The sequence below is a fragment of the Mus pahari genome, chromosome 2, assembly GCF_900095145.1.
Source record: "Mus pahari chromosome 2, PAHARI_EIJ_v1.1, whole genome shotgun sequence".
In the NCBI taxonomy this organism is placed as follows: domain Eukaryota; kingdom Metazoa; phylum Chordata; class Mammalia; order Rodentia; family Muridae; genus Mus; species Mus pahari.
In genome coordinates, this window is record NC_034591.1 from 35384253 (window position 1) to 35398965 (window position 14713).

Sequence of the window (14713 nt, forward strand, 5' to 3'; positions counted from 1 at the left end):
GCCCACACATGCCACCAGTACACATTTAATGATGAGCAGTTTCTCCAAATGAACTTAGGTTTTAATAGCTGGAAAAAAAAACATAGAGTCCAAGAATTAAAGCCTGAGGCATTACTTTAACAATGGGAAATTCTGATGAATTTGACCCTGGAAAACTTTGTGAGAAGTGGTAAGAATTATATAATATACCTTATGTGGACCCAACAACTAAATGCAACACACCAATCTTTCATATAATATTACCATTGTTGATAAAATAAAAGCATAATTATAAGCACATAAAAATAAACAAGAAGAGCTCGCTTCGGCAGCACATATACTAAAATTGGAACGATACAGAGAAGATTAGCATGGCCCCTGCACAAGGATGACACGCAAATTCGTGAAGCATTCCTTATTTTAAAGTAAATACCAAATAAAAATTGAAAAAAAAATAAACAAGAAGGCTAGAAAATCATACATTAGTTTGGAAAACTTTATCATAGTAAAACTTGTAATTAGACAAAACAGGAAAATCTTAGAAACAAAACCTGAGGATTAATTGGCAGTTCAACATTTTGAATTATTTTAAATATTTAAAACAATAAAATAGTTTGTTCCTATTTATATTCCACATTCCAAATACAATTTATTCTAACAAGTAAATTTATCTGCCATTAGATTGAATAGCTAGAATCCCCATGAATAAGAATTATATTAATACATGAATGAATCTTTTATAAAATTTCTGGAAAACCGAAAATATTCATGATTATCATTTTCACAAATACCAGAAAATTAAGAGAAGTGGATAGAATGGACTTCTTTGCTTTCTTATGGCAACAAATGTAAACAAATTAGACACATCTGATTGATAATGAATATTAGTAGATATTAAAGTTTTAAAGTTAAGTTTATAGTATAATACTTTCAGCAGTATCCTAATTTGGCAGGGATGCTATAAAGGGAGGATTCAGAATTTATACCAATAAGCCAAATGTGAGTGAAAAGAACAAGAATTTGAATTAATTTCTGAGAGAAAGTGTACAGGTTTTTATTTTTGTTGGCATCATCAAAATGCCAACACAGCAGGATTTATGGTGTAACCATTATGTGCACAGATATGCACATGCAGAGACAAAGTCTCAGACCCCAAGAGATTCTAATGCAGCAGAACTATTCAGGGGATGGTTTTAAAGTCACTTTTGTGTCACACATTTTCACACATAGGAAATATATATATATATATATATATATATATATATATATATATATATTTCTTTGGGAAATAGGATCAAAAATAAAAAATAAAATCCTTCTCATCAAAGAAATCCCTGTGGAGGCAGGAAAGAAGAAAACCAAGTTTGTTATTTAATTAGCACAAACTCTAAATATGATGTCCTCTTGGAACACTCATCAGAGTGTGAGAGACCAAAAGATAATCCAGACTTCCCAATCTATTCATGTACTCAAGGTGAACATGGTTCTTAAGAGAACTTGACGGTGGTAACATTTTTCATGCGAAGTTTATTATAATTTTGCCTAATAATTGGAGTCATAAAAGTTAAGGCAAACATATCTTTATGACCGGAGGGAGTGTTGAACTTGGAGTAATGCAGGCTCCGGTTAGATTCCTCCCCTCCCCCAGAGCCTGGGAAGGAGGATTGTTATTTCCCTTGATGTTTACTTCTCGAGAGATGCTTCCCAAATCATGGACATACATTTCTGTGTTGTAAAACTGGCAAGAGGCTTTAAAAATAATTTGGACAGATCTCAAAGAGGTGGAAAATGAATCACAAATCAAGCTTGCAAAAAAAAAAAAAAAGTTCTAAGAAGTGATAGAGAAAAATGTCTACCCTTACTTTTCCCAGTAAGAATATTCTTAGTTTAAAATTGTTTATTCTTGAAATAACATGATATAAACTCATAATAGAATATTGTCTGCAAAGAGCACAACCTGTAAAGTTCCTGCAATGTTTGAATAACCTTGTAAATATATACTGCAAAATGCAAAGAGAAGGAAAGAAAAGAGATAGAGACAAAGATAGAGACACAGAGAGAAACAGAGAGACAGACAGAGACAAAGTGAGAGGGAGGGAGGGGAGAAATGAGAGAGAGGAATGAGTGAACGAGTAACCTAAAGGATGTACTCTCCACTTTTCCATAAACTCTTAGGAGCGATTTCAGCCTTGGATATAAGATAAAGTTGTCCACGGGCTCCTTCCACCAGTGAGACCTTTGTAGTCTCACTGAGCTCTCTTTCAGCAGAAAATGTTGCTTGCCAGACAGAAACTATTCCAGCATCTAAGAGCATACACGACTGTAAGATACTGTGCTGTCGTTACGACATAAACCAGATTTCAAGATATGGACAGCTTGTTGACAGCCGTTCAGTCCTCTCTTAACATATATGCAAGGTATCCATAAATGTAACTGGTAAATTAATGTTAGATTGTTACAAAATACAGTCATACCTACTATGAGATTATTGAATAATGTAACACTCTCAGAAACAAAACCCCACAGTTGGTCTCTCTGGGTTTCAAGAGATAATATTACATTATGCATTAAACATTTTTATGCACCTCAGAGAAGGGACTAAATATCCTCTTAAAACGTACTTCTAAGGTAAGTGTTATGAGCCTGTTATAAAGATTTAAGATTTTTAATCCCAATCCTTTTTAATATACTAACTCCAACCAAACTTAGTAATAAAACTCAACAATATTGTGTAAGTTTTTGTGAATAATACTTTAGAAGTTCATTACGGGACTGTACTAATTTTTATAAAACAAGGCTCTTTCCTGTTTGCATAAAGTATTTTTATTAATGAGAAATGCAATAAAAACATTCTTATCAAACAAATTTATTCCCCAAGCAATGGTGCAACTTACCCTAAAAATCTTTCTTCTCAACAGCATCCTGATTTAGTAATATTAGATATTTGAAGTTATCTTGTGAGTGTGGTGAATGCAAGCATGTGACTGTACATGACGATTTTTGTTCAGGGAAAGGCATAGAACTGTGTATGTGCTTTCTCTCTTAAACTCCTCATTATTTCTCTATAGTCTTTTTAATGCTGTAATAATATATATTAGCTGTACATAACTGGTGGTTTCATTATGATATTGTCATGAATAGAACCTATTTAATTTTAATCTTATTCATCCTTTATTATTCTCCCATGACCCCCTTCCATGACTGCCAATTCTTCGTTTATTCTCAGCTAGCTCCGTATACAGTCTTCTTCAGTGTATGTGTGTGTGTGTGTGTATGCTCATTGAGTTCCATTAGGGTTTACAGGATCATGTTTGTTTGCTGGAACATGAGCACCTTCCATGAGTCTATGACACTGAAAAAAAATGTCATTGCCTCCCCCATCACCCATCCATTCAGTGCATATTTAGTCTCAGAATGGTTAGCAGTTCTATAAGTCACTATTCTACATCAAAGCATTAATGGGCTCAGTCTTGTGCAGATGATGTGAAGTAATCAGAGCTTCTGTGAGGGGGTCTATACTACAATCCACCTGCCATCCACCAAAAGTACATGCTAAACTCCAATGCTGAGAACTCACAAACCTTGGATGTAGAACATAGAGAATTTGTGATGGAAACTTCTCTATGGCAACTCTTCTTAGTATCAGAATGTGCAATTGGATGAAGGAGGATTGTAATTAACTATCTTATTCAGCTATGGATCCTTTATATAACAGTACTGATCCATAAAGTATATTGAGCATGCTGATACAATAGTGGCAAGTTTGCACTGGAAGTAACTAGATGACTTGGGGTTAGATTTGAGACTTGTCCCACAGGAGATAATTTAAACATGGCACTGGAACCTGGTCTGAATCTCCTGGTTAAGAACGTCATAAGCCCTAGAGGGAAAGGTACTGTTATTTTGACAAATGGACATGATGTGTTCATCAAATTGCCTTCTAAATAAGTGTATTTGTATCCAAGTAATAGTGCTGTAGTCCGCTTTGATAAGAGAAATTTATTTTTGCAGTGATCAGCAATGGTTGTATAGACTCATAACTAGTCAAAGTACTGAGAATAAATGGCATTTGAATACTCAGCTGTAAGTGGAGTATTAAATCAGTGCTGAGGAGACTAAAGCATGAAGAGCATGGTTTTAAGACAAGCATAGGCTATGTAGCTTCACTCTGTTTCAACAAGAACAACAACACACTTATAGTGCTTTAATAGTGGTTCTGTCTTCTTGAAAGTATTTTATTGGGATGCCATACACAATATAATATTTATTAACTATGACCACATGCTATCTGTTAACGCTTTAGATTTATCATGCAAAACTACAATATTATGCTCCTTCATCTGCATCTCTTCAATTTCCTCCTAACCTCCCTGTAATAAACTTCATGTGTCTATATCTTTGAATTTGATTATACTGTACAAATTATGCAGAATCTCTTTCTCTGGCTTCTTTTACTTACCATAGTACAAAGATCCTAACATGGAGAATTGCATTTTTGAAGGCTAGATACTATTTGATTTTTCCACATAAACAATTACTCATTCCTCATTCATTTTCAAGACATTGTCTACGCAGCCTGAAGCTTTCAGAGATTCACTCCCTTCCAGGTATTAATTTTAAATCCATGTGTCACAATATTTAGTTAAACTCATGGTTTTAGTATTACATTTGTCTTCTATACTCATTAATTGAGAAAAACATGGGTCGATTCTGAATCCTGCTGTTATTGTATATAATGTAATAAGTCTGCAAATACAAGGGAAGGCCTGGGCCAAGTAGTGGGAGTGCGTGGGTAGGGGAGCAGGGGCGGGCGGGGGGAGTGGTATAGGGAACTTTTGGCATAGCATTTGTAATGTAAATAAAGAAAATAATAATAATAAAAAAATATCATAAAAAATAAGTCTGCAAATAAATACAAGGTACTTATTTTATTTCTTTTGCTGCAAACAGGGAAGAGATGCGTCTCATAAAAGCTCTTTTATCAATATTTTGAGCAAGTTTCCCCAACTTTATTTATCAAAGATATTATCCTGTTTTGTTGTGGTACCCTTCCGTTCTTCATGCCCTTGTGAAAAACTACTTGTTTATATGTGTGTGAGTTTACTTCTCGGCTCTCTGACCAGTTTCACTACAGTTTCACCAGTCTCTGTGTCCATTATTTTAATGTCATCAGTAGAAGGTTTTAAATTAATTATGATAGTTTTCTAAAGTGATTTAGATCAGAAAGTGGATGCCTCTAAGTTTCCCTTTCTTAGGATGATTAAACAATTCAGTTTCTTTTATGGTTCCACATGTATTTTAGAAATTTCCTTATTTCCTTAGGAAAAATACTCCAATTGATAATTCTAATCCCATGGTCACACATACGACTTTAGGTAAACTCTATGGGAAATAAACACAACAAAAAGTGTGAATATGAGAAAGACTTGTAAAGAAGGAAAGAGACTGGTCTGGGTAGGAGTGAAGTAACAGAGGGTGGAGGAAAGGGTGACTTGAGTGGATCATATACAGCAATAAAGCCCTAACTAAGACAACTCCCACATAATCAGTGGTTAGTTTGTAAAACCTGTAGGTCTTTGGGATGCAGTAGGATGTCTATGAGTCCAGTACTAAATCCATACATCCATTAGAAAGGATTGAGCTGATTCTAAAGATGCCTTAACGTAGTTCTCCTGTGAGAAAATTGTATATACACTTACATAGAACCCCTCTATTGTTCTTTGGTATCCTGTAGGCCAATGATATGAAGAAGGACTAAAAAAGGGAGAAAGAAAGATTACACTCTTGAGTTAAAACTCAGAAAAAGCAGGCTTACTTAGCATAAAGATTTTCCATAACTGCCCAGACAGAGGAGTTTCTGGGATATACAAGCACATTCTCCAGTTAAGGGGTAAATATTCCTCCTATCTCCTTACCACATCTTCAGGTGAATCAACTTTTCTGAGGGGTAGTCTTACTAGGTAAGAGACAGGCCTAGTTGCATTACTTATTTAAAGAGCATACAATATCAGTGTGCAGTGTTCTAATACCTTGGGCAGATCAGAACATCCCAGCTCTACAAGAGGTAGAGCTATCATTTTGACGAGTGCAGTTTCCCATTCAGCCTACTTAACATCAAAACAAAACAAAAAATAAAGCAAACAAATGAATAAGCCTCACAGTGGCTTCCAAGCCTAGCACTGCCAGTGTATCTTCTTGTATTAGTTGGTATTCTCTAGAGAAATTTATATAGCCTATATTGTATATTTCTTTTATATATTGTCATATACTTTTATCTTTCTAGTCGCTATTTCTCTAATTAATTATATTTTTTATATTAGACAATCCCATGATATTCTTTCACTTCCAAGTTTCTGCTTTCCACTTCCTCTAAGTTCTTCTAGCAAGTTTACTGCTGCATTGTAAGCGTAATATCTACCTGTTAAGGTAGAGAACAGAAACTGACAGACCACACCAGAAAAAAAATTCATAGTCTCATTTGTGCCTGATATTCTTTGCTTTAAATTTAAAATACTGAAGATAAATATGCAAAGGTAACATTTACTGTAACCAAAACCTATATTAGCATGTATATTGTTATTAATTGGGTGTAATCTAGAGTTCTAATTGCACAATCACACAAGTTTTGAAGAGAAGGGCTCCTGATTCTCTAGAGCATTATTTCCGCGATGAAATCATATGCTATTAAAAAGTCAATTGTGCTAAAAAATATAATGAGGGTTATGCAAATACAACTGATTCATGTGGACATTTTATTGTCTAACTCCCACTCTGTAATAATAATATAACTTTCTATTTATAGAGTGACATTCTTTAAAGAACTTCAAGTACAGTTAGAGTTTCAAGATGCATGCCACGTTTCACCTTTACAATAGGTAAGAAAAAAGTGTAATTTCAAAAAGCAAGTTTAGTTACTTTATTTTCTAATTCTTAGAAAAAGAATTTAGCATCTTACGTAAATAAATGTTTTCAACAACAAAGTAGGAATTCTATAGATAACTTTAAATTATGTAAAGTGATATTCACATAAATAATCTTGTTTCAAATGACTGGCTACCAAATGGCTTGTGCAATGTTCAAATGTTCTACTGAATCTAGCAATCTATTTCTTCAACATTTCCCACTCCTTTGTGTCTTCAAGTTTGGAAAAGAGCTGGGATGTCACCAACTTAAGCTTAAAACTATACTGCTTATTCTGTATTATATTGTCTAAGATACACTGAATACTCACAAAAACTCTGATCATCAATTAGGCAGATTTATGTATCCTGCATGCTAATGTCCACCAAAATATGGACCCACCACTATTCTCTTAATGTTTGAGTGTTTGCTATTTAAATTTGCACTCTGTTGAATTCTGGAAGCTGCTTTGTTACATATTTTATCCATAATCCCTACTATTTGGCATGGCAAGGTTGCAGCCATTTATTTATTTATTTTTTGGATTAAGTGAATCCAGACTAAGATCTGACCTTGAATTATCTTAGGATGATCTTAGCAACAGAGTGCTGTGATGCACACTTCCAGAGTTAAAGTTGTATTCTGTAACCAGAGAAGAGCTGGATGTGAGTGATTCGGAGCAGGTGTGAGGGAGGCTTATGGTCATACCCCGGAAGAAAGCCAGCGTGGAGCATTTCCCCTCCAGCACTGTCCAGTGGCTCCCTAGGAAAGCAGCTTGCCAACTGAGCACTTTCATCACATGCTCATCTAAGGGGAAAGATTTGTGTTCTTCCTCCATAACCATGGTTCTCTAGCCTCACAATTATGAGGTTAACCTTAGAGGAAGGACAAATACCAAGTAGCCAACAAGTTTTTCTTCTGTTCAACTAAGCTTATAGTTTATAAGACAGAGCAAGCAGAGTGTAAGTATGACTTTAACAGCTCAGTGTCACTAGATAGCGCTGTTCAAACTTTGTTAGGAGATCTGAGACTCATCATTCAAATAAGATTCAATGTAAGATTCCTGCAAGGTTAGGAAGAGTGATTGGTGAAAAAGAATGAAATCTTTATGTTACATTTTACTAAAGTTACATGTTTCCAGACCTGGTTACGCAAATTTCTTCCAACATTTGGATATTGAGTCATTGGGCTATATTGATGGGTCAATGCTCTTCTTAGGATCTGACTTTTAAAGTTTGCATACAGATGTTAATAACTCTTGATGACAGTGTGGGCTATGATACCACTTAACTAGACTAATAGGTACTTTTGGAGATGTCTACATAATACTGCTTTCAATATTTTCAAATCAACAAGAAAATCATTAAGGGCTTCTTAATTGTTTATCTGTTTTGTATGAAGTCACCCATTATTTACCCTCCCATAGGTTTATTTAATTGTATAGTTGAGGTTTATTTTAGATAATTTGTATTTATCAATCTATATGTCCCTTAGGAAGCTATTCCTAAAATACAATGTACTTAAAGGTGTCAACATTGCGTGTATTATAACAAATGTACCCCTGGCTTCATTTTTATAGTCAATATTCAATAAATATCTGTTGACTGACAATGTGAGCTTTGACCATGCTTATTACATAAGTCATTTAGTATTTCATTTGTGTATGCTCATGAATTCTGCTACACATAAATGGTGGTCTTCTGGGATACATTAGAGAAGATATATGGAGATTTGATTTTTCCATGGAATTGATGTATAAACGTCCAAATAGAATATAATTTCTCAAGAGAGAAGACTACTGAACTGTTATTAAAGTAACAAGATTGCAGTATATCAAACTGGTACAAAAGTGAACATACATGCAAGGCTTCTGATGAGGACGATAATGTTAGTTTTCAACTACTTATTAGCAAAATACAGTGTCACTTCATTTGCTTTTCATTATATATTTTTGTCACTATTACAATATCAATATCAAACAATTCATCACAAAATTAGTAAACTTGTTAAAAATGTATCAGAAAACTATAACTTATTAATCTACACCCCTCAACAAGTCTTAGGGAATATTGCCAATTATTGTAGAATTTGAATTTTGTAAGCATGTCAATAGTTCTAAATTTGTTCTGTTTAATAATTCCACAATGTTAAAGAATCTCAAGAAACTTTATCATCTATACAAATCCAAAGTTATGTATGTTTTACACTTTAAGCATCATTAACTATGACAATTACTAACATCACTCAGACTCTTCTAGTTAAAGCTTTCTTTTAGAAGGACATTCTCAATAATTTGGAAAATTTAGATATAAATTTGAGCCCACTGAAAAACCAATATATTTTTTGCAAAACTTATTTTAATCAGAATGTACAGGTGCATAAGCATTCCTTATTATAAAATCAAGTAAGAACATCTCATGGCCCAGATTTGAAATATCAACCTAATTAACATTTTAACCCAGCCAATAGTGGTCCTGAAGGATTTATTTTACTCGCTTGAATGTAAATTTAAATATTTGAAAAATACAAATAATCAGATTGCATTATTCAGAATATCATAATTAGCACAATGCCAGCATATATCTGTATATTTATGTATACACTTTTGTGTACGTGGAAGAAATAAAGAACTTTTGAAATCGGCTAGATATTGTCTTAACCATCAATGACCACTAGATGGCACCTAGTATTTGGCAAGCTTAACACTCCAGTATTTCTAGTGCTTAAAATAGCTATAGCATCAGGTCAGTTCTGACAGAGCAAAAATTAATCTTGCCACAGACATGCACTCTTCCCTGTCAGATATCTAAATTTAAAAGGCATGTGACTACTTGGTCAACAAGAAAATGTTTTATTTTTCTTATCACATTTTTAAATTTAATAAAAGAATTTTTAATTTAAAAGTGTTTTAAATTACTTTAAATGCATCATTTTAAAATGTGGATTTGGAGGATTTTAAAGCGGGTGTGTCAGTTATTGAAACATTGGTTTCATTCTGTGGAAGCTAAGTGAAAACAACCTTAATGCAGATTCTGGAATCTTAAGTGACCCAGCACTATTTAGAGTAGTGCAGTTTCTTATTTTCTAGATGGAATATTCTTTAATAATTTTTAGTCATATTTTTTGACTTCCCTGTTCAGCTTTCTCTTCTGAGCCCCAGATCAGAAGATGGGTATGTTATGTTAGCATGGCTTGGATATATAGTGTTCAAAAGTAACTGAAACTCAACATACCCCAAACGGATGCTTTCATCATTCCATTACACCTGCTCACTTCTTTAAATACCCACCTATTCATCCTGGCCAGGAATTTGGACTTTTCTTAGATTTCACCCTTGACCTTGTGTCTTATAGCAATGATCTGTCATCTTCTTTTAAATATCCCTGGTCTGATCCCAGCTATCTTCTCTTCTATCCTCACCTTCTGCTACCTCTCTATTAAAAGAGCTTGTACTTGATAAACACAATTCTTGTCGTTTTTATTCCTTTGCTTCTTTAAAATGATGTTCCCTTTCCTTACATTGTCTTCAATTCTTTGCCTGGATATCTTGTGTTCTCTTCAACGTTTACACATTTGTGATGATGGCTCTAATATAGCCAGGTACAGCCAGTTGTACTATCAAATCAACACCTTGACACAGTGGGCATTTGCATTTTAGTACGTCCTGATGCAATGAGAAAATACTTATTGCAATTATTGCATGTTTAAGAAAAATAAATACACCAAAATGGCAAAACACATACTCTGCATATATCCTTCATTATATGATATTATATATAGTTACTACTTATAAACTTTATATAATCACTACCGTTACTTATTCTTATTATATGCTCTAGGATCGTCAGGTATTAATTGAGTTATAGAAGTGTTTAAAATAATTTTACACACACACATATACATATATATATATATATATATATATATATATATATATATTATTTGAATTTCTGCCCTATTTGAAGACACTAGCATCTCAGATTAGACACTTAATCTTATTTTAACTTTGAACTACAATGAATGGTTTCATCTCTGATATGAAGCAAGAGTGTTAGTGTGTTAATTCCCTTAATCTGATTGTTGTTTTCATGCCCAATTAGAATGTCTGTCTCAGGATACTATAGATTCTCTAATATGAATATATTGAAAATGTAGAGAAAACATATATTGATATAAAGTTAAATATTTATTTCATAACAGAACAGATGCTAGATTTTATCAGCACATGTTTCTATAGGTATATTGACTTGTTACACTGAATTTCAAAAATATAGACAATTAATACATTAATTAAAGTGGGACAAAATATTTTTAAAAGTAAATAATATTAAAATGAAATAAAATCTTCACAGAACCTGGAAGAAAAAATTTTCAGATTCATATGGAAACAGATAAAAACCCAAGATAGCCAAAACAATCATGAATCATAAAAGAGATGATAGGTTTTGTTGTCTCCAAACTCAGATCATACTACAGAACTATAGTAAGAAAAATACCATGGGTTAGGCACAAAAAAAAATGGACAGAGCGATCAATGAAATCAAATTGAAGATTCAAACATAAATCCACACACCTATTGACCTGAGTTTTGATATGGAAGCCAAAAATAGACACTTGGGGGGGGGGAAGAGAGTGTCTTCAACAAATGGTGATCATCAGAATGGCTGCATGCTGAAGAATGCAAATAGATACATATTTATCATACTGTAAAAACTTAAGCCTAATTGCATCAAAGACATCAACATAAAACCAAACACACTGGAGCTGAAAGGGGAAAAGTGGGAAGTAGTTTTGAACTCATTGGCAAATAAAAAGGCTTTCTTAACAGAACACTAAGATCAACAATTAAAAAATAGGACCTCATGAAACTAAAATGCTTCCATAAAGCAAAGACAGAATTGTTTGACAAATATACATACACACACACACACACACACACACACACACACACACGCACACACGCACACATATATAATTATATATATTTTTGAGGTAAATCTCCAACCCAAATATGCCCCAGCAATGAAAACACAACTCAGTTAATATGAATACATGCTGTGCACCTAGACTGGACAGATCTACCACTACACTACCATCTTCCACATCAATGAGACCCCTTAGAGGCTGCCATTTCTCCAGGCCATGTGCTTCAGCTCTGCTTTTCTCCTTCCTCCTCCTCCTCTGAGTCCTCTCCCTCTTCTATTTTCTCTTTCTTCTCTCTCTTACCTTCCACTCCACCTTCCCTTTATCTGCCCAATTATCAGCTCTCCTTTATTTGACAAATTAAGGTAGTAAGCAGGTTTACAGGAAATCACCTGAATGCTGACTCATTCCTTGTTCACAATGCCTCACAGGAGAACAGAATTAACATAAAATATAATTAGCCCAGGGCTATAACTAATATATATATATATATATATATATATATATATATATATATATATATATACATATATATATATATGTAATTTTTATTAGATGTTTTATTTATTTATATTTCAAATGTTATCCCCTTTCCTGGTTTCCTCTCCAAATCCCCCCTATCCTATCCCCCACTTCCCCCTGCTCACCAACCCACCAACCCACCCACCCCTGCATTCCTCTACACTGGGGTATTGAGTCTGCACAGGACCAAGGGCCTCAGAAAGTGTACAGACAGCCCAAATTGGATTCCATCTCAAGGTTAGGATCCAAGGCCTGACACTATTACTTATACTATGGTGTGCTTACAGACAGTAGTCTAGCATGGCTGCCCTCCAAGAGGTCCAACAAGCATACTTATACCCAGCTAATGTACTGAAGTTGGGCCACCTGTGCTTGACTTAGGGAAAGGCTGGAAGAAGTTGAGGTAGAGGATGATCCCATCTGGAGACCAGCAGTCTCAATTAACCTGGACCCCTGAGATCTCTCAGACACTGAACCACCACCCAGGCAGCCTTCGTGGCCCCTGAAACATATACAGCAGAGGACTGCCTGGTCTGGCCTCAGTGATAGAAGAAGCAATTAACTCTTTAGCAACTTGAGGCCCCAGGGAGTGGGGAGGCCTGGTAGGGTACGGTGGGGTTGGCGGGGTGGGGCATCCTCTTGGAGATGGGATGAGAAGGAATGGGTTGTGTAACTGTCAGGAGGGTGGACTGGGAGGGGGGTTAACAACTGGAATGTAAAAAGTAATTAAAGATTATTTAAAAGGGGGGTACAGATCTAAATACAGAATTCTCAAAAGAGAAATCTCAACTGGCTGAGAAACACTTAGAGAATTGATCAACATCCTTATCCATCTGTGCAGTGCTAAGATCCCATCTTATACCTGTCAGAATGGCTAAGATCAATAATACGAGTGGCAAGGAGAAGACTCATGGTGGAAGTGGAAACTTGTAACGCCCTCATGGAAATCAGTATGGTGATTCTTCAGGTAGCTAGGAGTTGGTCTACCTCAAGATCAAGCTCTCCTATTCTTGCATATACTCATGTTCATAGCTGGTCTATTAATCATAACCAGAAATTGAAAACAATCTAGATGCCTATAACAAATATCCAAATGAAGGAAATATGATACATTTGCACCATGGAATATTTTTCAATCATTAAAATTTCAAATCATGAGAATTGCAGGTAAATAGATGGAGATATGAAAAGAAATCATGAATGAGGTAACTAAGACCCAGAAAGACAAATATGGTATGTATTTGCTCATATGTGAAAGTTATCTGTTAAGATAATGATAACCAAGCTATAGTCAGTAGAACCACAGAGCTTAGTTACACAGTAAGTCAATAACTACAGACAGATAGATTGTCCTAGAAAAGGGAAATGGAATATAAATAGTTATGGATCGGGCCAGCTAGAATGAGAAGATCAAGTGGAGAGGCTGAGGGAAGAAAGAATCATGAAGGGAATATAGGGAGAGGCCACTGAAAATGAGGACTACATTAAAGAAAGTCGGGAAACCTAATAGAGTAGAAGCTTCCTAAAGTAAATACACATATAAAGGCCATCTGTAGTGGCTATTCCTGGTTGTCAACTTGACTATATTTGAAATGAACTACAATCCAGAATTGGAAGGCTCACCAGTGAATCTAATCTGGAGGATGGGAGATAGAAGTTTCTGATCTGGATCTTGGTATGGAGATCCTGAGACACAGTGGTGATTGAATCCAGAAGATTAACACAGGGAGATCTCCGAGTCCAAGTTCATCTGGGATTAAAGGTGTGGTGGCACACACCTCTAATCTGGGCTACATCTTCTGCTGGAGACCATATAAGGACATTGGAAGAAGGGAGTCTAGCTCTCACTCTTCTGCCTGCTTGCTGTGTGGGACTCAGCAACTACTAGACCCTTGGACTTCCATTCACAGCTACTACTGAACCATTGTTGGGAATTGGACTGAAGACTGTAAGTCATCAATAAATTCCTTTACTATATAGAGACTATCCGTAAGTTCTGTGACTCTAGAGAACCCTGACTAATACACCATCTAAGTAAAATCGCCAAATAAGAATGAAAACAGAGTCCCAACTATATATCTCTTGTTACCAAATGAAGCTTCCAATACTGTATTTGGTTACATGTAATTGAGTTCTTGGACAAAGGGGTGCCATGCGACTCTGCAAACAAATCAGGTCACTGTCAAGACTAAAGAATATAGAATATCCTTTCCACAAACTAACTCAAGAGTCCACTACTGAAAACCACACCAACCCAACTTACTGAACACAGAGGTAGAGCTGGTAACTATATAGATTGTCCACCCCTAAGAACTAGAATCTTCGTTCAGGAATGGTACACTACATGCTACCAAAAAAAAAAAAAAAAAAGAATCATGAATTCCAAAAT

The 14713-nt window shown here is 35.0% G+C and overlaps 1 non-coding gene across 1 annotated transcript; it reads left to right on the forward strand.

The window, feature by feature from the left end:
* The first annotated feature begins 295 nt into the window (after positions 1 to 295).
* Positions 296 to 402, forward strand: LOC115063585. Its single transcript, XR_003843418.1, has one exon. It is a non-coding gene; the product is annotated as a U6 spliceosomal RNA (small nuclear RNA).
* The last annotated feature ends 14311 nt before the right edge of the window (positions 403 to 14713 follow it).